Here is a 25154-nt window from a genome sequence, read left to right on the forward strand (position 1 = left end):
TTAACAGGCTTAAAAATGATAATAGGGGTTGCTTTTTGTGGGTGTCAAGCGGCGAAGGTGACGATATACTCAGACGATGAAATAAGGGTGAAGCGGCGAAGGTGAGGGTATTTCCAACTCGAAAAAACTGTCTTTTTTTCTTAACAGGGTTGAAAATGGTAGTAGGGTTTGGTTTTTGTAAAATTAAAGTAGACAGTAATTTTCTTCTTGTTTTGAAGATCAAGTGTACAAAATTTCATCAAGATCGGAGTAAAACTGTAGATTTGCATACAAAATATACAAACAAACAGACATTCAGTTTTATATATATAGATTATTACAATTAATTTGAAATATAAGTAGATTATATCATTAAGAGTAGAAGTGAGTCTTTTTGTGCTAAGCCCAGAAATTGACAAGTGGGCGAAGCACAAGAAAACCTTCTACTCTGAATGATTATTATAAAAATAATAATTATTGATAAATAAATCGTGAGAAATGCTTCAAATGACCTTACATTTGACTCGGTCGAGCCGCCTGTGGACATTTCAACTCCTAGGATTTGAAGTGTGTCAAGTCTGGTTACAAAAAAACCCACTTCAACCGTTTTTATACAGATACACGAGACAAAATTTACCATCAAGATTTTTTCGACTTTTTCGGTGTCGATACAACTGGCCCACACGCTTTTTGTATTTATAAAATCATTAATTTCTTTCACGTTACGAACACCTAAACCGGAGATGTAATGTTTGTATGATTAGTGTGTGATTAATGTGTTTTATCGACGTAACGCTATCCGGAAAGTTTTCAACGTTATCCACAACGTACACACAATTTAACAATATTTCGGCCTCTATTCCACATTATTGTAAACGTATAAACATTACACAAAAGCGCATCCCCTCAAGTATTGTTCCCTCCTCCGAGAATTTCTTTATCTGATATTAAACCTTCCCATTATCGTCGCTACAAAAGCACTGTTTGATCAGGTTTGCCACTTAGAAGGTGCTATTCACTACTATATTAACAATAGTTTGACTGTAAAGGTTCTCTAACAATAGTTCCGTGTAAACAGACAATCAACGAAAGTGTATTCACTTTTGAAAAAAATTTACTCAATTTGAAAGAAAATGTGAAAATTCGACTTTCTCGTAATAAAAATCATGAAGAGACATGAAATTGCAAGTTCATTATGTAGCTTGAGTGGTGAACTCTTGGAAGGGGAGGTCGCAAAGTTCCTCATTATTTTTGTGACGCTGAAAAGAAAATGAATTCTTTGCAGTGCGTTTTTCAGCATCAACTCAATTCTTACAAAGGTTCAAAATTGAAATAATATAAAAAATTCGAAAGTGACGCTGTAGGAATATTGCAAGTTGTCAGGAATGTTGCTTTTTTGTAGATAGCTGGGGGCAAAGTTATGAAGCAGGATTCTCTTATACCGTCAGGAATATTAAATACTGATAATATTGATTGACTCTAAAAATGACATTTGTGTTGTTCCACCTACAGACATTAACTTAAACGAAAATACAGTCGATGCTTCATCATAAATAAAAAGGGAGGACTAGAATATTTCATGAGTGTTCAATATTCCATAGACATTTTATGCAGCGCATCCAAAGTTTCTTGATGCAGCAAAGATAAAACAAAAAAGTCTGAACACGTTGTTAACATTATTTTAATACCACTATGAACTGCAGTATTGGGAAGAAAATCGCAACTCTAAAGTGGTGTAAATCTAAACAACAATGCAAAATAAAGTTAGTCTAATTTTTGAAGTGAAAGCTTCTTTAAGCGCACCGCGACATTATTCCCGGGCAGTGAATTAGTTTCAGAGTCACGCCGTCATGTGTCACGCGTCAGGTCACACGCTCCAAAGTGAAAGGCCCATTCGAGTGAGTTCGGGCGAGCCGAATTTAGCTGAACGAGCGAGAAACAGTCAGATTTTGAGTGGATATTTTAATATAGATTTCTCGACAGAACTACAATAGTCGGAGTTTTTTTTAAGAAATGTAAATAGATTTGAATCCAAAGTATTTATTTGGTATTTTAGCGCGTTGTTCCTGATGCCTCCAAGTAATATCATCCATAATAATATAATTTATATAATTACTTAAAATCAATTAGAAGTTTTCACTTCTGTCGTGCGGTCTTTTAAGCACAGACTCTTTTTTTCTATTTTAGCATTTTTACCAATTTTGTCACCTTCACTTATTATTTTTATCAGGTTCGGGTTCATTGAAAAAAGTATTTGCACCAAATTGAAGTACTGCACCATTTAAATCGCACAAAATAACGTCCAATTAATTATTCTCTTTTATCAATGTTGTCAAAAGTGTTTTAAAAGGTACTGTTACGATTTAAATCGCCGCGCGATTGTATATCTTCGCGATTTTTCTAGAATGTTCTAGAATCCATCGCGACGGAAACGTACTCGGACTTCCGCCGAAAAATCTGCGCATAGAGGGGGTGGAAGCTATAAATCGGGGGAACCAGAGACAGAACGAGGATTTTTCACGACCTTTTGCCGGGAGTGTTGTGAGTGCCTGGGGAGAGTCAAGGGGACAGTGATCGAGTGAATTTGCAGGGCTGACGAGACGACGTAGTGGAGTTCACGAGGGCCGTTGGAGACGATTCGTCAAAGTACCACCGCCCACATCGCCAAGCGGATCAAGGACTTCACTACGGAAGGTTCCAAACCGAACGCTTTTGCGGATCAGGATCTCGTCGAGTCCTGTCAGTCCAGGTCGTCCCCGGACTCACCGGAAGGTGCCGGATCTACCCTCCAGCAAGCCAGGAGCAGTGGTGACACCCCATTTACACAGGCCGTGGCTTCCAAAGTTTCGGTTGTATTTTGTCACTCCGTCGAACTAATTGAGCGTTTGTATTTAACTATAGTCAAATTTCCATTGTCACTCATTATTTCGACGGGTGAAAAGTTCCATCAAATTCATTTATTTGTATATCGCGTTTAGGATTTATAATTTGTTCCACTGTTAAAGATGCAGTTTTGTCATAAGGCGCGTCATTTCATTAATCGTACTAACTTGAGAAAAAAATTTCTTATCAAGTCCGTCGGGTTTTTATATTCACGAACGATTATCAATCCGTGAGTGACCTCGCCAGGAATTGTGTATCGCGCTCACCGAACATTTTTTTGCGCGTGGTTCTTCACCGGTCCGTACCGGAGAAAAACATCTTAACTTCAATTTTTTTTTTTGGAGCGAAGGAAGACTTGGAGGACCTCCCCGCTTATGCGGGCGGCGTAGCCGAATAGCGACGTTACGTAGGACCAGTCGGCCTTCCTCCTTCGCTAAAGAAGGGATTTTTGTTTCGCCGGTACTCGTTCGTTGAATATCTGGGACCCGGAGAACCCTCCGAGGAGTTAGGTTATTCAATTTTGTACACGCCATAAAGGGCTAGTCAGGCTTCGTTGTTTTCCTTTTTCATTTATATCATTATTTTCATTGTTTGACATCTGAATAAACGATTAGTTGGAAGATTGTGCATCATTTCCCGTACTCCGGGCTGTTCTCACCAAATTTTCAGCTTCAGTCGGCGTTTCTCGTGGTCGCATTGTAAACCGAGTCGAAGCCACGACTTGTTCGTTATACCCCTGAACATTCCGGATTTGTAACCGGTAACAGGGTTGCCCAGTTTCGGGAGCGTAATTTATAACGTAACAAGGTACTTACTGAAGTATATTTATCTTAAAATAACATAAAGTAAATCCTTGCATACAGGCCCGGCGCATCCACCAATTTTTCACACAACAAAGATTTTCTCCATACTTTCTCAAAATTTTGGTAAATTTTAATTACTGCATATTAACCTTTTTTACATTACAATCACTGCTTACTTTTATGAAAAGTTCCTTCTTGGGATATTATTTTAAAAAATAGCCAAACACCTGATTTGCCCAGCAAAACAAAATTTTGCCGTGTTGAAAACGCTTTACACTTGAAATTTAATTTTGCACCCTTAAAAAAGAAGGGCTCAACCGGGATTTGAACCCGGGACCTCTCGCACCCAAAGCGAGAATCATACCCCTAGACCATTGAGCCGTTATTAACAACAAATTAAAAATTATCAACAGATTAAACCAATAAACTGGCGCAAATCCGCTTTATCACTAAACAGCCGCAATAAATCTAATACCTTTATCGAGTTTTTAATTGGCTACAAATCCTTGTTGTCGTTATCGAAACCATGCAACACTATTCACTCGTTCATAATTTAATTATTTAAAATAGAGTGGCAATTAAAATCATAATTGATAGGAAGTTGATATAGACTAAAATAATGTTAATTACGATTTTTTGTGTTCCACTTAAAACACATTAAATTTTTTCAACAAGGTAATAAAGTCGATTAAGATCAGATCTGTTGGCGTGCCTTAATCTTTAAATAAATAGCTATTAGCGAAACGCAAGGATTTTAAACGTACTTATTTTAAACTTGTACTTAGGAAATAAACCAGCGATTATGCCATTGCATAAATTTGGTTTTGCAATTATTTCGCGTGAATTTTAATTCGGTACTTCCCGTGTTGCTTTTATACTTAATATTTCCTTTTTGTTTTACCCCGGCTGGAAAACTTCGTCGAACAAATAACGTAATCACTTTTCTGGCAACGTTACAACACGTAGATGGGCAGGTACGTCCTTAATAACCATTATTCAGGTCCGTATTCTTTATTATGAACTGTACCCAAAGTTATAAAAGTAATAATAAATCCGCCACAACATTCGGGCCGTGCACGCGAATATTAAATATTACAAAATCCAAATAAACATGTCTGGATAAGCTCCTGGGATTGCGCCATCAAAAACCCAAATAATGCAATTACAATAAAATAGCTCTATTATCGTGGCAAAAAATTGGGAAAATGGTCAAGGTTGGGACTAAATCACAATTTAACTTGTTTCTGTTTTTTCGACGTTTCATTTTTTTACTTCCCCAATTCTTTGCCCCTAGAACAAGTGCCACGTTGTAAAATTGTGAGAAAATGCTCCTTTCAATCTGTCAGCTCCTTTAAAAATTTACTTTCATAAATCACGATTTTGACACCCTGCCTAGTGTACCACCACTCCAATATTTTATAAACACGTTAATGTTTTTTCTGGGCTCAATAAGAGACGCCTTAAATCCTGCGAGGATCCTCTTTCCTGTCCCAGCAGCTATACATTTCCTGTTTTTTACGATTTGACTTTCAAATTAGTCTCGGAAGAAGTCTACGGAATATTTCACTATTTTATTCGATTTTATGTAAATAAAATATCCGTTGTGAATTCGAAATGTAATTAAACTGGCCGATATTAAGACCGTTGCAGAGAATCGCCGAAAAATATTTTCATCGGCAACGTGTTTTGCGCGAATCTCTTTACAAGTTTGCAAAGCTCTAAAACAGTCGGGAGGACAAAAGTTCTGGACAGTTGGGAAACTTTCGACATTTTTACCATAAATATAAAGAAACATTTTACTATGTGAATTAGATCAATATATCAGGCAGGTATTCGAGTAAGTTTCGATGGAAAATAAATTGCTTATCGGACCCACTTCGAAAACTGAAACAACAACGATTTTTCATACCTTCGCTCGACCGTTTCGGCGTATAATAAATACTTGGCGTTGCGTAAAACTGTGACGTATGCACCGATGCAGCTCGGGCTTAACGATGTGTGCAAGTAATTATTTACGAGCGGAGGAAGACTTCCTGGGTATTGTTTTTGAGAGATGAAAATGCACGAAAGCATAATGTAATAGCGTGTACGGTTCTGGAATGCGTCCAGAAAAAAAAGAAATATGTTCCAAAGTTCGCAGCTTTTGATAAAATTTAAAGGTGTCACCGTACGTAATCCATTTGGACGGCAAGAAACCCCCAGCCTTTGTTATCAGATCTCGGGGTTAATTTAGGGTTTCGGTTATAAAAAAAATCTGTGCGGTACATAAATTAAGACGCGGCCTAGTGGTGAATTTATTGTTTTATTACAACAGACGCTGAAATTACACAGGAGGCGTTAAAGTGTATCGCTTCAGCCACAAAGCGCTGAAACTGGCGTGTTCTATTTGAAGCCTTGCCGGCGAGGAAGTAATTAACTGGATATTTATTTTCCAGATTTATTGTGTTCCTTTCCAGGTTTATTTTCCGGCCTTCGTCGGCAACGTTGATAACGAGAAATATAAATATTTGGCGATTTCGTTGCGTTCTGTGATCGTTTAAGGAATGCGCCGCCTCCGCCTCGGCGGTTTCTTGCTCGTTCGCGCCCCATCCATTAATTCTTTTCTGTATAAATAACCCGATTATGGCGAGATAAAATTGGAAGCAAGAGGAAAAGAAAGTGCCCTCTTTGTGTTAACTACCGGGTTAAGCACGCGAATCGCTCCCAGATAGGCCGGGCGAATATCCCCCGCTGGGGGATTCCGACAAAAAGATGCTCCCGCCTTTGCAAAAGGTTTAAATCGTAACAATGCCGTCCCGACCCTGACGGCCGGCTCAATTAAAATTAATCATTATCATTTAGGGGATCCAGCTACAAAACCCCGAAAATCTTGTATCCGTCGCGGATTTAATTTTCCACGGGGTAATTTAGCTTTGTGCAGATTTAATCTGGGACGGACGAGATAAGTATTCCATCGAGCACATTGACTTTGCGAAAATGCTAAACCGTCGCGTCGGATTTAAACGTGCACAGATAAAAAGTTGGTCAACAAATCGGAGGAGATTCGTCGTTTTCAATTAAGACAGTTAAGGAAGAAGGACGTAATTGGACTGGAAGCCAATAAAAAGATGAAAATTTTCGGAGAAGAGACAAATACAAAAAATATATATTTTCAGTTCAACGTTTACTGTACAAAGTGATCAAAAAGAAAACAAATCAGAGCAGGCGTTGCAAATTATCGATCATGTCGTAGCGGAATTCTATACAAATTAGCGTTCATTGCATGAGCGTAGATAATTTGTGGTGCTTTATAATAAATCATACCTCATGAATTTTAGACGTTGGAATTATAATTGTGCATTTTATTATTATTATTATCTGATAATGGAGAAAATTTATAAAATAAACAAGAACACTTTACATTCATAAGAATGGGTAATTTTCCAGCTTTATTGCCAAACGCGACGCCACTGGTAAGCAGATTTTGCGGTGAAATTTTAACGCAACGGTGTTGTTGTTAACGTTGAAAAAAAATTTTCGCTTTCGGCAAAGTTTATGGACGTTTCCAAGCAACAATTATCCCAGAATAAGTGGTAAAATGGATTTTATCCTTGGAGATAAAGAACGAATTATTAACAATTAATTAATAATAGATTTTTCGAGAAATAGGCAACCAATTAAACGATTGTGCATATGTGTACGATCAGGCTAAGAAAGACGTTTAGATAAAACAAAAGATGAGACAGCACTCTTGATTTGTTTTCTTGTTGATCATCTTGTATGTCGTTACTTTCTTCATTTAATGGATCCATATTAAGAGATTCTGAGGTACAAACTTTTCTTTGATGGATAAATCAGCAAAATTTAACATTTATGAAATTTTTGACCTTCCTAGATCGATTTCTTTTCATGTTGCTTTTTTACAACGAATTTCAGAAAACAATTGTCTGGCTAAAAAAAACCGTTTCTGTTATCCCTCTGATGTTTTTGTGATTATTTTGAATTTACCTTGTTGGAGTATTATATTTTCTTAATAAAAATTTAAAAATTGAAAGCGAGGGTTGAAGGTGGTGTCATCTCTCAAAGCAGCAAGAATGGGGTTGGCATATCAACATAAGAGGGTGACACGAACACCGCAAGTCAATACCACGGTGAAATATTACAGACTTGTACATTCCGTGTCACACAATGGTTTTCTTCATAAACAGAATGACTTTATCACGAAATTAGTACCAGTTACATTTTAAAGTGTCAAAGTTTGACGAAATTTAGAGGAAATTAAAAAAGTTGTTACACAGTCTAATTATGCACTCGGCTTCGCCTCGAAAATTTACTGTAAAATTCACCTACCGTACTTTAATGTAAATAAATCACTCAACAAAATCAATAACTTAGCTGTTGATAAAGGAATCAACAATAATTTTTTATTGAAAATTTTATAAACAACCACAGACGCAGATTAATTTACTTTTCCGAAACTAATTTATGTCACAGACTCGACGACTCACTATGCGTGTGACAGCACAATAATGTTATAATTAAATTAGTTAACTGAAGCAATGTTAATTTAAACTGATCAAAGCTAGCATCAAAACCACGACAACAATGTTACAGATTTGGTGGATGCGCCGGGCACTTTAAATAACACGTTTTAATTTACACATGATATCGTGTTCTAAATAATTTCATTTTAAATTTATTATCTCAATTCGCTTAAAACGACACAACAATGCACATCGACATGTAGTTGCATGTCACGGTCACAATCAATAATTAACCCTAGACAAAACATTTAAAAAATCTGTCTGATTAAAACATTTCTAAAAATATCCGAATTTGTACTCGAAGCTGTATTTTTTAATGAACACAGGAAACAGAATCCTTTTTCGTTTGAGCAGAGCAAATCCTTTGAGTTGTGATGTGCGTGTGCTGTCAACGGATACGAATTTGTTATAAAGCACATATTTTTAAAATTCATCGTTCACGGGGGTTTCCCCCTCGGCAAACATATTTCGCCCAAAAAAACCTAATTATCCAGATTGATTACAGCCGCAAAATAAAAATACGTATCAATCTCTTATCGCCAATTCCGTACCCGGACTGGAAAACCTGAAGATAATAATTTACGTCGGTTCATGTCTATCTTCGTAACGCTTTGCACGAACATTAGCGTTGCCTTTAATTCCGTTTTTATCGCGAAACTAGCAGTATTTAGTCTTGGGCGCACGCTTTCGTGTCACCGATGATGGTAGACGTCAAGCATCAATTTCACCTGAATAATCTCGTGGTTGTTTAAAACGGCGATAGGAAAATTTGTTTATTTTGAGCCGGGGCCGAATGCAAATAAAATTGGGTAATTTTGTTTGGTGTTCTGACTGAACAGACAATTTTTAATTCATTTACTTTGCCTTAAATGGACAAACAAACACACAATAAATATTTGCAACTCATTGAGTACCAAACGAAAAATCAAATCTTGTTGACCGTCAATTAAATTCATTGTGGCCACGGAAAATTTAATGACGCGGTTAATTACCAAAGCACTCTAATCACAACCGGTACACAAAAACACATTTAATCTGACAGGGGTAAATAATCGCGGGGACTCGATCACCCCCCATCGACCCTTCGATTTATGGTATTACTTTAATTATCAGGGTGGTCAGTGGGGTGATATCGGAACATTACGGATCCTCCACAATTCATTACCGGCCGACCTCAAAGTTGCGATATCGTAAGATTTGTGCCCCATTAAACCATCCCCCGACACACCTGATGAACATTTAAGTCGCTGCTGCTACACCCTCCACATGAACACATAATAACTAATTGATAGTAAATCAATGCACCCAAGTTGCGGTCAACTCTCGTGATCCCTTCCTGCTTCCCCTGGATACACATTGTGTAACAAGACTGATTTACAATTATATTATAAACTAACTTTGGGGTAAGGACCGGGAGCTGCAAGAAGTCAACACTGAAACTTGGGGTTTCTTTGACACAAACAGATCTCTAATTTGATGAGGGTCGCGACGCAAAAAACACGCAAACCCTCAGAGGTGTCGTGATGAATGCTAATTGTCACGTAAAAAATTCGAACCAAAACAAGAATTCGGCGGTTGGAAAATCTCTCTTGCGTAGGGACAAAAGGGAAACGGGCTAATTACACACAACAAGCGGAAATGAATGGGTTCAATCAGATTCGGCTCGTTAGCGCCTATTTTGCATCAAAATTAAAAACTCTCCTGATTGAGGGAAAAACTCCCACGAAACGCTTTTTTCGGTGGCATTGAGAAGGACAAGGGGATGACAGGGCGCACGTTCCACGTTAAATTATTCAATGATCTCGAGGCAAATAATGCGATATTTTGACAGCTGGAGATGTGGCGGAGCTTTTGAGGATTTATTGCGGCGCTTCAGAGAGGCTTCGGTTCGAGACGCAGAATTTGCTACCCTATGTAAATTAAATTCTGAGCCGAGGGTATACCTAGCGTAACGAGAATATTTTGTTTGAATGGGTTCCAGGAGACGGAAGACGCTTTTAAGGATGTCGCCCGCGACTTCTCACCTGTGGAATGGCTGCAAAAACAGCTTCGACGTTATCCTTTCGTCGTCGGCGGCGCACTTTTTGCCCGTCCCCCGATTGAATAAATTACGTCGTCGCCGAAATGAAGTGAAATACTGGACGACGGAATTAATGGTAATGCCCGAATAGACAAGAAAGTGGAGTCGCCGTGAAATATACCACTCTGTAAACACACACGTCTCTTCCCTTCAGCCCTTGTAAAATATCGTCCGGGATGTTGGAGCTCCTCCGCTAGGCGCAGCACACAAATGTCCTTTATTTTGTGAATAATTACACTAAAAGCAGCTGTAAATTATACGAAACAGGGAAATTAAAAAAGTGTAATTATCCCCGACAAGGGCACAATGAGAGAGATAATTAAAGAAAGCTCAAGGAAAAAATCAACAATGGGGGCGATTTAACTGTTAAGACGGAGTCGCAGCTCCCCTTTAGACTACTGCGAAAATAGAAATCTTCAAATGAAGCCGACAATTGCACTTTTAAAGCAGAGGGGAGTGAAAAATCGTTAAAAGGTAAGAGAAGGAAGCAAATTAATTAGGAAGTAGCCGAAACAAATAAACACGAAGATAATGAGGATATTCAAAAAATATGACAGTCTTAATAATTTTCAATGCAAGGTAGCAAGCTTCTGTACATCAGAGTAAATAAACGAAAGGTCATTTCCATTTAAGATTTTGCTCTAAAAATGTCAATATATTTTTTTATTCTTTATTTTTGTCGTCGCTAAAGATTTTAATTATAATTTGTAACTCTCAATTGAAAATTCTTAGGAGTCATGGATTCCAAACTGTTATGGGATGAGCATGGTAGAGGTCTTGGATTTTCTCATGGGCTATGATGAGTCATATCTGTGCAAACCACGAATATCGGTCTCAAGTAGGCGCTTTAAAACGACCGGAAAACATCGTCATTCGTCACGTTAGTTTCGTTATTACAAATCGTGATCATTCCCCATTTTGGGAAAGTTTTACCTTTAGTACATCGGATAATTTTGACAGCATTGTAAACTTTACTAATATTATCGAAACTTCCTGACCTAACCTGACCTGACCGATTTTTTTTGTGATAAAATAGTATACCGGGTGAGTGAAGTTTTACCGCCCGCACGATTAACCCTATTAAAAAATTAGTAAAAATTACGAAACTTTAGGGTTACATTCCCTTGATATAAGACTTCAAATGTGTGTAATCAATTTTCCCTGATCACTTAATTCACAGTCATAAAATTAAAAAAATCGATTTTGAGTAAAAAAAATGTTTTTCGTATACGCTCATAATTCACAATTAATTCAAAGAACACATTTATGAAATTCGCATCAAAAGATAATTATTCGTTTTTGAATTATTCCAATTTTAACATTAAGAGCGAAAAATGACCAAGATTTACAACTGCAATGTCATAAATAAATGACATAATGAAACTACTAGATCTAAATCTAATATTAGTCCAAATTCGGTTGCTTCTCGTCTGGTTAACGTCTCAAATTCTATTAAATTAAACAAAAGGGAAATTAGAAATATGAAACGGAAATTATATAAACAAAGAAAGTCAGCATTAACATCGGAAATACTATCTCGTCCATTTAGTGTAGAAGAGATGCAAGAAGTAGGTAAAACACTGAAGAACAGAAAAGCTGCGGGTTTTGACGGCATCTATCCTGAATTCATAAAACACCTGGGACCAATAGGTTTAAACTGGCTTAGGGCTTTTTTTAATGACATAGTTTCAACAGGTAAAATACCAAATGAATTCAAGAAAGCAAAAGTTATTGCCATACTAAAACCCGGAAAACCCGCCAATGAAGCTTCGAGTTACAGACCAATCTCTCTACTCAGCGTATGTCATAAATTTTTGGAAAAGCTTATCTACAATAGAATTTCACCAATAATAGAAGAACATCTTCCAATAGAGCAAGCAGGTTTTAGACCAAACAGAAATTGCTGTGACCAGGTGCTGGCCCTAACATCTTATATCGAATCTGGCTTTCAAAAACGTCTAAAGACTGGAGTTGTTTTTGTTGATCTCACCGCAGCCTACGACACCGTCTGGAAAGATGGACTAATACATAAATTGTATAATGTAATACCTTGTGGAAAAATGGTCTCACTCTTAGAAGATATGTTGTCTAACCGTCAATTCAGGGTTTTCGTTGAAGACAAAAGCAGTAAATTTCGATTTCTCAACAATGGTTTACCTCAAGGCTCAGTATTGTCACCAATCTTATTTAATTTATATACAAGTGATTTACCCCTAACAAATTCCCGAAAATTCATCTATGCTGACGACCTAGCAATGGCTTACCAACATCAGAATTTTGAAAATGTAGAAAACCGACTGTCAGAAGATTTAATACCTTTGAATAAATATTTCACAAAATGGCGACTTTGCCCAAATCCTCAAAAGACAGAAGTTTGCTGTTTCCATCTCGTAAACAACCAGAAAAATAGAAAACTGAAAGTAGTCTTTAACGAAACTACAATTAAGCATAATTATTCTCCGACATATCTAGGAGTAACTCTTGATTCATCTCTAACCTTCAAATTACACATCGAAAAGTTACGACAGAAACTGAAAACGAGAAACAACATTATACATAAACTCGCAGGCACAAGTTGGGGAGCGAATGCACACACTTTACGTATCACAGGACTAGCTCTAGTATATTCAACGGCAGAATATTGTTGCCCTGTCTGGAAGAACAGTGCACACGTGAACAAAATAGATGCTCAATTGAATACCACACTTCGAATAATAACGGGTACTTTAAAATCTACTCCAACACCATGGCTACATGTCCTAGCGCACATTATTCCGTACGATATTAGAAGAAAATACGTAACAAAACGAATTTGGGATAAATTTCAAAATTCACCGAACATGTACTCCATAACACAAGACATGGCAAATTTACCACCCTTTAGATTAAAATCGCGTAAACCACTTTGGAAAGAAGAATTTCTCATGGAACCATTTTCCAAATCTGACTATTGGAAAGCAGCCTGGCAAGACGTAGATATTTTCAATAAAAATCTAATTGAGGATCCTACAAAACAACTTCCGGGATTTGACCTACCTAGGAAAATCTGGTGTAAATTAAATCGTTTTAGAACCGGGCATGGCAAATGCAATAATATGTTGTTTCACTGGAACATTCGTGAAAACCCTTCTTGTGAATGCGGTGCAGAAAAAGAAACCATCCAACACATTGTGGAAGAATGTCCCCTTACTAAATTCCAGCAAGGTTTCTCCAAACTACATCTACTTACCGAAGACGCCCTAAATTGGCTACAACAAATTAAAAACATATAATTTACCATAATTATTTTATGAATTTCGAATTTTAATTGTAATTTTCTTCATACGAATATATATATATATATATAAATAAATATCTCATTGTTGGGAAACATCTGTTGACCACTTTTCTAAAGGGTACCATAAACAACCTACGTCAACTTGTTTTGTGGAACTGACCTCCTAATTTAATAATAAATCATAACTAAATTTTGCACTTTAATATCAAATCCCATTTATTTTAAAATCCGGTGATGTTTTCATGATTTCAAGGACACCAAATTTTTCCTAAATGTTTGAATGGACTCTCATTGAAAAATTATGTAAATTAATGTAGCGGTTAATGATTTAAAACAAAATCTTTACCTGTTTCAATAAAAATTTTAAAATTTTTACAAACTGTTCTACAGTGGTACACAATCATTCCTGAATTTTTAGAAAATTTTAAATTAATTAGAAGTGGGTGTTTTCGCTCGGGCGGTAAAACTTCACTCACCCGGTATATCATTCAGAGTAGGTCTTTTTGTGCTTCGCCAACTTGTGGACCTCAACTGCGTCTCGGTCTTCAATCTCTAGGCTCACCACAAAAAGACTCACTTCTACTCTTTATGATATAATATACTATTTCTTTACTCCGCTTAGACCCGGTTTCTGGAACGGTCCGATAACTTAACGGCCGGTTAAATCAAGCGTTGCTATAGAAACGCTTGAAAGTGACCAATCACATTACATGATTTTTGTATTTATCGGAAAGTTAACTAACTGGCCAAATAAAATGTTTCCAGAAACCGGGCCTTAAAGCACTAAATCCTTTTTTGTCTCAACCATTTAAATTACCCCATATAATTGAGATTTCTTCATAGGATACCGTTTAAACTTTGCATTTTTTTACATTTTTAAAGCTTGTTTTACTGGAACAGAATTTGGAAATGTTGTCAGTTGACGGATTTTCTGCAAAATCCTTATCAAATCGATTGGAAATATGATACTAAATCCGTTGAACCGACATCCACAAACACATAAATGCAAATGCAATTTTCCAGCTTCTATTCATTTTTACCCGCCCATGAAATTATGCAAATCACATTTAAAATTGATCCTGCAACGTGAAACCCTCCATGCGAAGCCCAACAAAACCTCTCCAAAATCGCAAATCTAACACCGCCTTAATTTATGTTAACATACGTAGAAAAAGTAAGCAAGAAAAATCGCTCGAGAGCGGCGAACAAAATTAAAACGAATGGTTAGATATGTGGATTTCGTCGAGGGCCCCCATTTGTTACCATTACCCAAGACGTGCGAAACGTTGGATACGCAAGAACAGCGATCTTGGGTAAGATGACGCGACCGGTTAAATTTGGAAGGGGTCGAAACCTGTTGCGAAAATGACATTATAAATATGTTTTGAAAATCGTGTGAGTAATTAATGAGGCGGAAATGGAAACACCGCTAATGAAGTAACCTTGTTCGGATAAATATAGATGGAGGGAGAAAATAAAAATCTAAAACCGTCAAATGGGCCATAAATTATTGAAAAAATAGAAGCGATAACGTCAATCGACATAAATTTGGCTAATAATCCGCTATTGGCAATTCCATTTGGCACTCACCAATTGTATTTATGTAATAATTGCGGCGATGACAGGACGATCGCTTTTATAAATAATTTCTTCTTAGCAGCCGCTTTGCTGGCTTACCACTTCGGCCGCCGATAAATCACGACCCCACATCTGTAAACCTATAGATAGATCTCTAATTAATTTGTTAAAATTGAATCGGGGCGTAATAAATCGGACCCGAAAGTTCTGCATGTGATTATGAGTTCGTGTTCGTCGTTTAACTAATTACATTTCGCACAAAGAGACGGTAGGTAACACCTAGCGCCCATTTAACTCCACAATATGTCATCGTACGTCCGAAGTAAAATACCCCATCAACATAAATACGCTTTAGTCGGAACAAGTAAAACAAAGTGTTGTTGAGCGGCCCTGGAAAGCAAGTCGGAGCCCCGCAGGATAGTTAGTTATCGCAGCGAGGCATTTAATATCAGCAGGACGGGCATCGCGACGTCTCTCACCGGAATATCCTGCATTATCGTGCCGCTTCTACTGTTTGTGCAATGCGGCACAACATAAAAGGTGAGCTTAATTAGCTTTCATCTCTTTTCAGCGCGGCCGTTGTAAGCGCTTCAGGAAATTCCCTAACATACTGCCGCCCCCGGACCTGTGCCGCGGAATGAATCGAGTGGGATATTTAACAAGGGAATAATTGAAACTGGATAACGGCACAGTTTTGACAATTGCAGGAAAACCCGACGAGCTTTCGGTATGCGGCGCGAGTCGATCTGGAATTTTTAAACAAACAAAAAGGATACGCGATCGGAATTTCGAACGGTCCAGGATAAAAGAAAACGTTTCGATTCGACGGAGATAAACGAAAGAAAAGTAACAAGGAGTTCTTTTCGCAATTAGAAAAATTCGCAGAATGTGGCCGCATATTAACATTCTGTTGTGACTTATTGATTGCAGGAATTATTTAGCTGTTCCTGCGGTTTAGACCGCAGTAAAAGAAGACTTATACTGGCAGACCCACATCATGCCTCATTAAAAATCCCCAATAAAGTGGAGATGACTTCGGGCTTGTAAAAAGAAGATTGTTGCCAGTGTAGAGGTGCACTAGTTCGTAACTTGCTCCTGAGTGCTTCCAGGAAAACCATCCGCAATGCGTTATGGGTACTTTCGGGTTAAAGCAACTTCGGATAAAGTTTATACCAAAATTCATGATTTAACTAGAAAAATTATTTAGTGTTTAGCTATTTAATTTGCTACCAAAATGTTAATTTTAAAAATGCTAAAAATTGCAACTACAAATACAAAATAATGTATTTAAAAAAATTAAAAATTAAATTAAACGAAACTCGGCCGTTTAACATTAATGAAAGAAAAGATTTCAGTTAAAAAAGAACAAGCAAAATCAAAATACAAAACATCCCTCAAAAAATAACAGTTAGCAAAGGACTCTTTACATTATTTTCAACAAGGGATAAAAAATAAAGCCCAATTGTTTCAAGCACATTCAATTCAATAAAAGTAACTTGAAGTTTTTAAAACTGAAAAAAATAGTCATTTTTCTATAATTGATTCAAAAAATTGAAATTCACGCATAGTTATCGGTGCCTAGAAACCATACAAAACAGTGTGTGAAATGCGATTTCACGCACACGACTATTTCTGTGTTTCACTTCACGCACTGTATTTTATTAGTTACCTAGCAACATGGTCACTGCATTGAAACTTCAGAGTTCCTTCAAAAATTTGAATTTTTAATTTTTTGAATCAATTATAGAAAAAATATTGTTTATATTTCGTGCGTGAAGATGTTTTTGTGCATTCAAAGGCTTATACTGCCTCGACCTTCGTCTCGGCGTAAAAGACCTTTTCATGCACAAAAAACACTCTCTTCACGCACTTAATATAAAAATAACTATTATGGAACAAGTGCGTAAAGTACAATTTTTTTTACGAGTAGGGAACAACTCATGAACGGATGTCTTACGCAGTAAAATAGTGAAACATAGTAGATTTTTTTAACAGTCGTAAAAAAATATACTGTATTTTTAGCCTATTTCTACATATTTAAAAAAGATTGGTTAATAGTGCCAAAGTTATATTTTATGACAAGAATTATAATTTCTTCTTTGAGAGTGGAACATTAAGTACAGAATTGTGTTTAACAAAATTAGTATGTTTATAAAACGTGACATAAACTTCATGAGACCTTTAAGAAAACCTTCAAAGTTAATGTTCATTGGCCCTTAAATATTTCGTTGGCCATCATCCCCGAGGCTTGAAATGACACTTAAAATGTCTTAAAATATTTTTGGTCGATTTTATCGTCTTCCTTGAGGACTTACACTTTGACATTTGGGAGCTGTTCAGAGGTAAGACATGAAATAAACTAAGAATGGGGTAATTCTGATCATTTTTAAAAATCCCTAAAATCTTTGCTGCAGAAAGATACAGTAAAAAAAGAAATTACACTATGCTGATTTTCAATGATTTTTCTTATACAGTGCGTTCGTAAAGTTCAGAATAAATTCAATAAAACTGTAAGTATTAATTTCTGAGACAAATCCTTGAACAGGTCAACTTTGTTTTTAAAAAGTGCATATTGTTCAGTAATTTGCTTATATTGACAGCTTGTCATCTCCTAATAATGACGTCCTCAATATATTTTTTTTAATGACAACCCCCATTTTTTTCTTATTTTTCTGGTATGCCTTCGTACTAGCTAAACGATCAATGAAAAAAATTGACACCTTACATAACAATTTTTTTGTAAAAATGACAAATTTTACTTCAAAAAATGTAATTTAATTTTTGACTTAATTTTTTTTTTCAATAGATTTAGTTACAATGGAAGGTTTATTTTAATAGACCACACAATTTAGAACGATTTCCGGTAGAGAATTCGCACTGAGACGGAACAAATAAGCCCTGACATTATTGAGCGCAGTGTACAAAGTGTCGGTGAGTGCCAAATAGTTGGCAGGAGGCAATTTCAACATTTGCGTTAAATTTTATTGTTAACCTGAGATGTTTGTTTGATTTTGTTTGAGGTCAATTAAAATTTTTACATTAAAAATTTTTTAAGTAAAATTTGTCATTTTCTCAAAAAAATTGTTATGTAAGGTATCAATTTTTTTCATTATCGTTTAAGTACTAAGAAGGTCTACCAAAAAAAGATGACAAAGAGTGAGGGTTGTCATTTAAAAAAATTAATGATGACGTCATTATTAGGAAACGACAAGCTATCAACTTAAATAACGTACTGTACAACATGCACTTTTTAAAAACAAAGTTGACCTCTTCGAGGATTTTTTTTCAGAAATTAATACTTTCAATTTTATCGAATTTACTCCGAACTTTACGAACGCACTGTACATAAAATAGAAAAATAAAACGAAATTTTTCGAAACAATATAAGTGGGGTGCTTGTTACTCCAGCATCACAAATATTACCAGGAAGTGGTTGAGAGGGAGGTGGTAATTGGGTTTTCGGCAAGAAATTATGGATAACGGTGGTTGACGTAAATATAAGTTTAATTTAGTTTAACGCACGCAAGTAACTATATACCAAGCACAAACTACCATATTAATCAAATTATAGAACGGTCTCGGAAGACATTCTCATCTGCAAAGAGCTACGACTCCATCAAATCCGCCAAACCTGATATAAAACACAAGGGTTCGGAAGAGAGAAAGTGATATTTTATGCAAATTATGTTTGCGGATGATTTCAGCTTGATGAGCGGGATAATAATATGAATACGCGATGAGAAAATCAAGCTGGAACGCAAAAATTGAACAGCGCCAAAGATAAACAAAAACTGGTACACACCCACGTTAAAATTTCCCCGCCCCAAGAATAGTCAACAGAATAATTCCACTTTGTTCATCTGTCGGGGACAGTCCCACATTTGTGCAAACTTCCGAACTACTGAAGTTTTAAAATATGCCTCCTCCCGAGGATAATTCTCCGTCTCTTCGTTCAAGGGCGAAAGACTCGAGGGTCAAACATCCGCCCTCGGAGAGCTACTTAAAGTCTGCGTATTTTTCTCGGGAATTGCCCGATGTAAATTGGGCATAATCTGCAAGGAAGTTATTAGGGCGAGCAGAAAAAAGAAGGGCAGGTCGTGTAATTTGCACCGTAACCGAATTTACGATTCGAGTCCTCGAGCTCCATTTCTGCACGCGTGGAATTGAGAGAGAGGCCGATGATGACGTCCATTACTTTTTTATCTTCGGTTTATTAAAAGGAAGCTTTTAACCGGTTCCTTGCACGGCTCGATTAATTACATGGAAATGTAGGCCGCCCAAAATACTCGCCGGAAATTAGAAATTTTGTATATTTTTTATCCCACCTGCGCTACGACACGACACTACAAATTTTTCCCAGACATGTTGTCGGCCAGTCCTCTGGGTGGTTGCCAAGACCACGTGGAAGAGTCCCACCGCACAACTTGCGATTACACCCGCTGAACGCCCAATTTGCGTCCCAGTTTCACCCCTAATTTATACATGAAATACGGGACGGGCCACCCTTTTTCGGCAAAGTGCGTATGTTCTAAAGACGGCTGTTGAATATTTGAGGGCTCTAGTCGTGCGGAATTAGAGCGCGCCCCGGTGGAAGGGGCGGCGGAAGCAAGGCCCCCGGGACCCGCGGAATAACAGGAATTCGTACACGTTACCCGTGAATTATACTCTCAGCAGGGATGGATCTATTAGGGGTTGTTAGTTTAGGAACACACCTAATATGATGTTCGGGTTGTCGGCGTACATCAGAGAATCAACAACTAACACTTGGTCTGAGGTGTGCGCTTTCTTATACATAATTTATAAATTGTTGGTGTGATTGTTGCTGTTCCTCTGAATTAGAGCAGTTGTAATTCAAAGGGTGTAGCCGGCAAGTCTCGAGAATCTGTCCGAAAGGGATATTTTATTCGGACAATGCAAAATCTCGTCTGGGGTTTTAGGAGATTTGGGTTGACGTAAGTAGACAAAGAAAAATAAATAAGGACTCTGGAAAACAAATGAATGGAGACTATTTGTGTCTAGTGCTTTGAGATTTAATTATTTCCCTTTTTATTTTGTAAATATTTTCACCCAGCAGAATCAGCTGGAAGCAACATATTTTTCAACAGGTGAATATTTATGAAAACACGAGAGACTTTTCAGGCGACATAAATTGAAAAGTAAATTATTTATTTATTTATTTATCACACAAGCATAAGTAATATGTAGTTGTTTATATGACAAGAAAGAAAAGTGTATCATTTTTCCCCGGGGGTGAAGTTTAATCGGCTAAGGGAGAAAAGTGATGCTTTACTCCAGAGATACACAATTTTTTCTACTACCCTCTTTGCATTTTTTAGAAAAACTCTTAAAATTTAAATCAAACATTCTCAAACTCTCAAGCCCACTTTCCGTTACTGATGTTGTATTTTATATTTTATAAACAATTAGCATATTCTCACTGGTTGTATTCTTGAAGACTGCACTCCTGCAGCAATGGAATAATTTAAAAATGGATGATGGAAAGAAACGCTAAAAAAATTATGGAAAAAATCATTTTGATCTTTTTTTAGTCTAAAACCTTGATATCACATTTCATGTTAAGAACATTATTGGAAAATATCTGTAAATAGTCTATATCACCTTGACACAATCACAAAATCGACTCTTCAACGCCTACTTTGAGCATAAATTTAAATGAACACCCGATACAAGTTATCAAAAAGAAAACAAATGAGCGCAGGCGTTGCAAATTATTATCGGTCATGTCGTAGCGGAATTCAATGCAAATAAATGGGCGTAGACAATTTATGGTCTCAAACGCCACTTTATAATAAATCATCTCATGAATTTCAGACGTTGGAAGTATAATTGTGCATTTTATTATTATTATCAGATAATAAAAAAATATATATACTCGTAAAATAAGCAAGAACAACATTTTCCATTCGTAAGAATGGGTAATTTACCAGCTCTATTGCCACACGCGTCGCCACTGGTAAGCAGATATTTTTCGCTGTTGTGCTGTTGTGCTGTTGTTAACCTAGAAAACAACTTTTCGATTTCGGCAAAGTTTACAGACGTATACTGTAATTCTAAGCAACAATTAATTATCCCACAATAAGTGGTAAAATGGGTTTCTCCATTGAAGATAAAGCATTAATTATTGATAATTAATTAATTAATAATAGATTTTTCGAGAGGCAGGCAATCAATAAATCCACTGTGCATGGCAAGTATAGTTATGGGTATGACTCAAACTAAGACAAACGCTTCCATGAAACAAAAGATGAGGTAGCACTCTTGATTTGTTTTCTTTTTGATCGCTGGGTATATGTACTAATTAATTTTATCAATTTTGTAAAATCTTGACTGTGCAACGTCAGTCTGTTTGACTGACTAAAATAATTTCTTACCATTCCAACAAAATTCGAGCCAAAAATAATTTTAAAACATTTCCTGGAAATTTTCAAGTAACTTATATCTTTTCTGCACCCTTCTAGGATAATTTAATACGAAACTATAAAAATAATGAGGTGTCGGAATAGACCCTGACTCAGTTTTTCTCACATTTTGATCCTGATAAGAGGTGTAGATTAGCGTATGATCCTTCCCATAAAGCGCTATCGGGTAGAGTTAATGCACCCTCTCACCAATCGATCAACAACCCGTTTTATGTTATTTCAGAAGCTTGGAACAAATTATTCGAGTCAATTCGTAACACTACAAGGTCTTTATCAAAACTATTGTCTCGGAACAATATTGCTACAGCCAAGTCAATATCTACATAATTTGTATTCCTCTTGTATTCGGGGAACAACCAAACTAACCGAAAACTAATCTTGCAGATGGAGTGAACTTTTTCAATAAGGCTTGAATGCGGACGTGATTTAATCAATTTCAAAATTTTACCTTGGGACGAAACACCATTTTTAACTCTTCCATCGACAATTTTGATATCAAAGTGTTCTCAGTTCTCAAGTGTCTTCGTCCGAATTAAAATGTGTGTTTATTTGTGAGGCAATTCCCTGGTGAACAGCATGATCCGCATTAGACTACCTATATTTAGCGCATTCCCACGGTTAATGGTCTCTTGTCGCAATCGTAAACTAGCGTAAGCTCAATTATAGCACCGTAGGTTATATTTACACTACCATTGGCATTGCCACCCACCATATTACGCACAGTCGTGATCAAAATATCAAAATAAATCGTAATGAATCATAAAGTTTATAATCTGAGACTAACAACGCCGAAGGACGTAACCTCCGAGTGGGGTTTTATATAAAGCTCCAGAATAAAATCTTAAACGGTCGTAAAACCGTTAATATTGTAAACCCGAATGGCGCTGAATAAATTCGACGACAAGAGGAAGTCCCCCGATTTTCCATTCCTGTTCGATTTTATTAAAAGCGGCGAGTTGTTTGATGCAAAAGTTATTTCCTGTAGAAGTCGGGGGTGGCTCCGGGAAACGAAATCTTATTAGCGCGCCCCTGTCGTTTAACGAACGGATAACCCATCCTATCCATTTATAAATTGAATTTAACCAAGCAATAACAAGTCGGACTTGATGTTAACACGGTCTTCCGCAATTGCGGCGGAGTTTTGTATTCGGTTCCCACAAAAACTTCCACGTTCAAGACTTCCACAAAAACAAAACATTTACTGGAAGAAATTTAAAAACGAGTTGTGTCGGGAAAATTAGAGCGAGTAGTTTTCTAGGGGGAAAAAATCGAAGGTCGGGAGAAAAATAGTGGCAAAAGTCCAAATTGAGACGTCCGTTGAAAAGTTGTGTTGGAGCGAGGAGTGCTTCCCTGGAAAAACTTTATTTTCCGACATAACTTCCAAACAGAGTGGTAAACACATCGGATTTATCTTCTTGGCATATCGGTCCAGATTTGCAGGAATCTTTTTTCGGAAGTAATAAACCCACATCTTGATTGTTGCGACGAGGCGCAGGAATCGGTCCAGATCCACCCTAAGACGACTTGTTTTGTATTGGAAATAGTGGAGAGGATTTCAAAGGAAGTCGCCCTAAGGGAGGTAAATTTATGTCAAACATAAATCTCACAAAGAGAGTTTTTCCTTTGAAGGGTCAAAAAACCATTTAAATTTTTGAGGCAAAGTCGACGATTAATGAATACATCGAAGTTGTAACAAGTTCAGAAGAACGGCGTAACTATTCTTTTTCCACTCGGGTGAAAAATGAGAAGAAACTAATTATTATCAAGTTGGGCCCGAGTGGATCATTATCTCCGATCTTTTATCATATTTGAGGAGCGACTCGTTAATCTTTAGTTTCTTTTGACACTCTGTGCAGATATGAAACAACAAATTACAATTAATTACAGCAGAACTAACAATTAATCAATGTTAACAAGACAGGACAAAGCAAGCGGAGCATATAACTCAGATAAAATAATTCCTCCCGAGTCGAAGTACTCTATCACCCCACTCGTTTCTGCTTTCTCTCCATTTGGCACTTCCTCATTTTCGAATTCCGTTTCAAATATTCCACTCATTAGAAACTTCAACAAATGCACAATCACGTGCTGTTGACTCTTCGAAGATTAATTCAATTCTAACGCAAACTCCGCCATCGAGATTAACTCTGGCGCGAAATTCTACTAGAGAAAAACGTTTTTCACCTATTCCCGTCTAATTTTCCCTGTTAAATCCCGATTGAAACTGAGTTATTCGATTCGCTCAATTGACCTCGCCCAACACCATTCGAACAATTCGCGTTGTAAATATTATTCAGCAGCTGGAGCACATCTAGGTATGAGCGAAATTGGCTTTTACGTTCTTCACTAAACGCTCGAATTTAATTTCGGTTCCATTCCATAATGAAACTTGGGGCAAAACAATTGTGAAAAACTACAAACCGTACCGAAACGAGTTGAGTGCCAATTATCGTTCGGAATTTAAACCGAGCCGTCAAATTAAGATGAATGGAGTCGAGTTCATACTTTGGACGAACTGAGTCGGTCCTTCGAGCCGGATTCTACAAGTACTCGTAAAAATCGTTAGTCGCGTTTCAGTCAGGGAGATATTACAGGTGGATCGCTCTGCAGGAAATTAATAGGGGCCAGGGGCGAACTAGTTGCAGGGGAATGTACAGAATCCAACCTAATAGAAACACTCCCCCATTGGAAACGAGTACGAATGAGACGACTTGAAAATATTGCATTCCAGACATAAATCCTACTCCTTTTATGCGACCGAATAAAACTAAAACTAAAGTATACGTTGACCTTCATCTTTATAACTCGGCGTCGTAAAACATAATTTTTTTATATTTGTGCCGCACGAAGTAACGCGAAAAAATTCGATTTTACAACACCAGCAACTTTGGAAGTTCGTCCAAAGTGTCGCCGAGTCATGTTTACAAGTTGGGAGATATAAATGAGATCATCGTTTACAAGCTAATAAAAAAGTTGGTGATTGGGTGGTTCCCCGAAAAATGTCCACCGTTTGACATGTGCACGGCCAGTAAGAAAATTTTTATCGGATTAACGCGGCAGGAAAACGGTTGTTTACTCGATTGCATGCACAAAATCGAGCAGTCTAATAAATAAATAAATAAACACCATCGAAAGCTTTTATTTTGGCACACGTGATTGCGTGACGGTACTTCTGACGGTTAATGTCGCTGAACGCCTATCAACGGCCTGTGAATGTGATTATTTTGTGTAACTGAACAATACCCGGTGTTGAGTTCTAAGCGACAATAAAACTCTATTGCACAACTGCGCTGTCTCCTTCGAAACGTGAGAGCTTCCCGGAGTGAAAACTAGAAATGACCATTTTTAATAAAATCGCGGGTTTTATTTGTTTTCCGGAACAAAGAAACAAACACACAATGGTAAACAAAACAATAAACAAAAATGTTAAGGAGCCGCGATGGCCATAAATGATTCAAGCCTTTTTCTTGTATTTTCTCATGCCTCCGGGCAACTCCCTCTTTTGAATATTAAAACCGAGTAAAAATGTCTAAACTTGCTTAATGATTAAATAAGGGTAAGTGAAAAGGCTTGCTCCTTGTTTATTGATCC

The 25154-nt window shown here is 37.0% G+C and overlaps 1 protein-coding gene and 1 non-coding gene across 5 annotated transcripts in view; both read right to left on the reverse strand.

The window, feature by feature from the left end:
- The window catches only part of Sh (Potassium voltage-gated channel protein Shaker), a 227652-nt gene that overhangs the window by 181810 nt on the left and 20688 nt on the right, over positions 1-25154 (reverse strand). The window lies entirely within an intron of this gene.
- On the reverse strand, positions 3975-4046 carry TRNAP-UGG (transfer RNA proline (anticodon UGG)). The gene has a single exon. It is a non-coding gene; the product is annotated as a tRNA-Pro (tRNA).

This window comes from Tenebrio molitor, chromosome 1, assembly GCF_963966145.1.
Source record: "Tenebrio molitor chromosome 1, icTenMoli1.1, whole genome shotgun sequence".
NCBI classification, from domain to species: domain Eukaryota; kingdom Metazoa; phylum Arthropoda; class Insecta; order Coleoptera; family Tenebrionidae; genus Tenebrio; species Tenebrio molitor.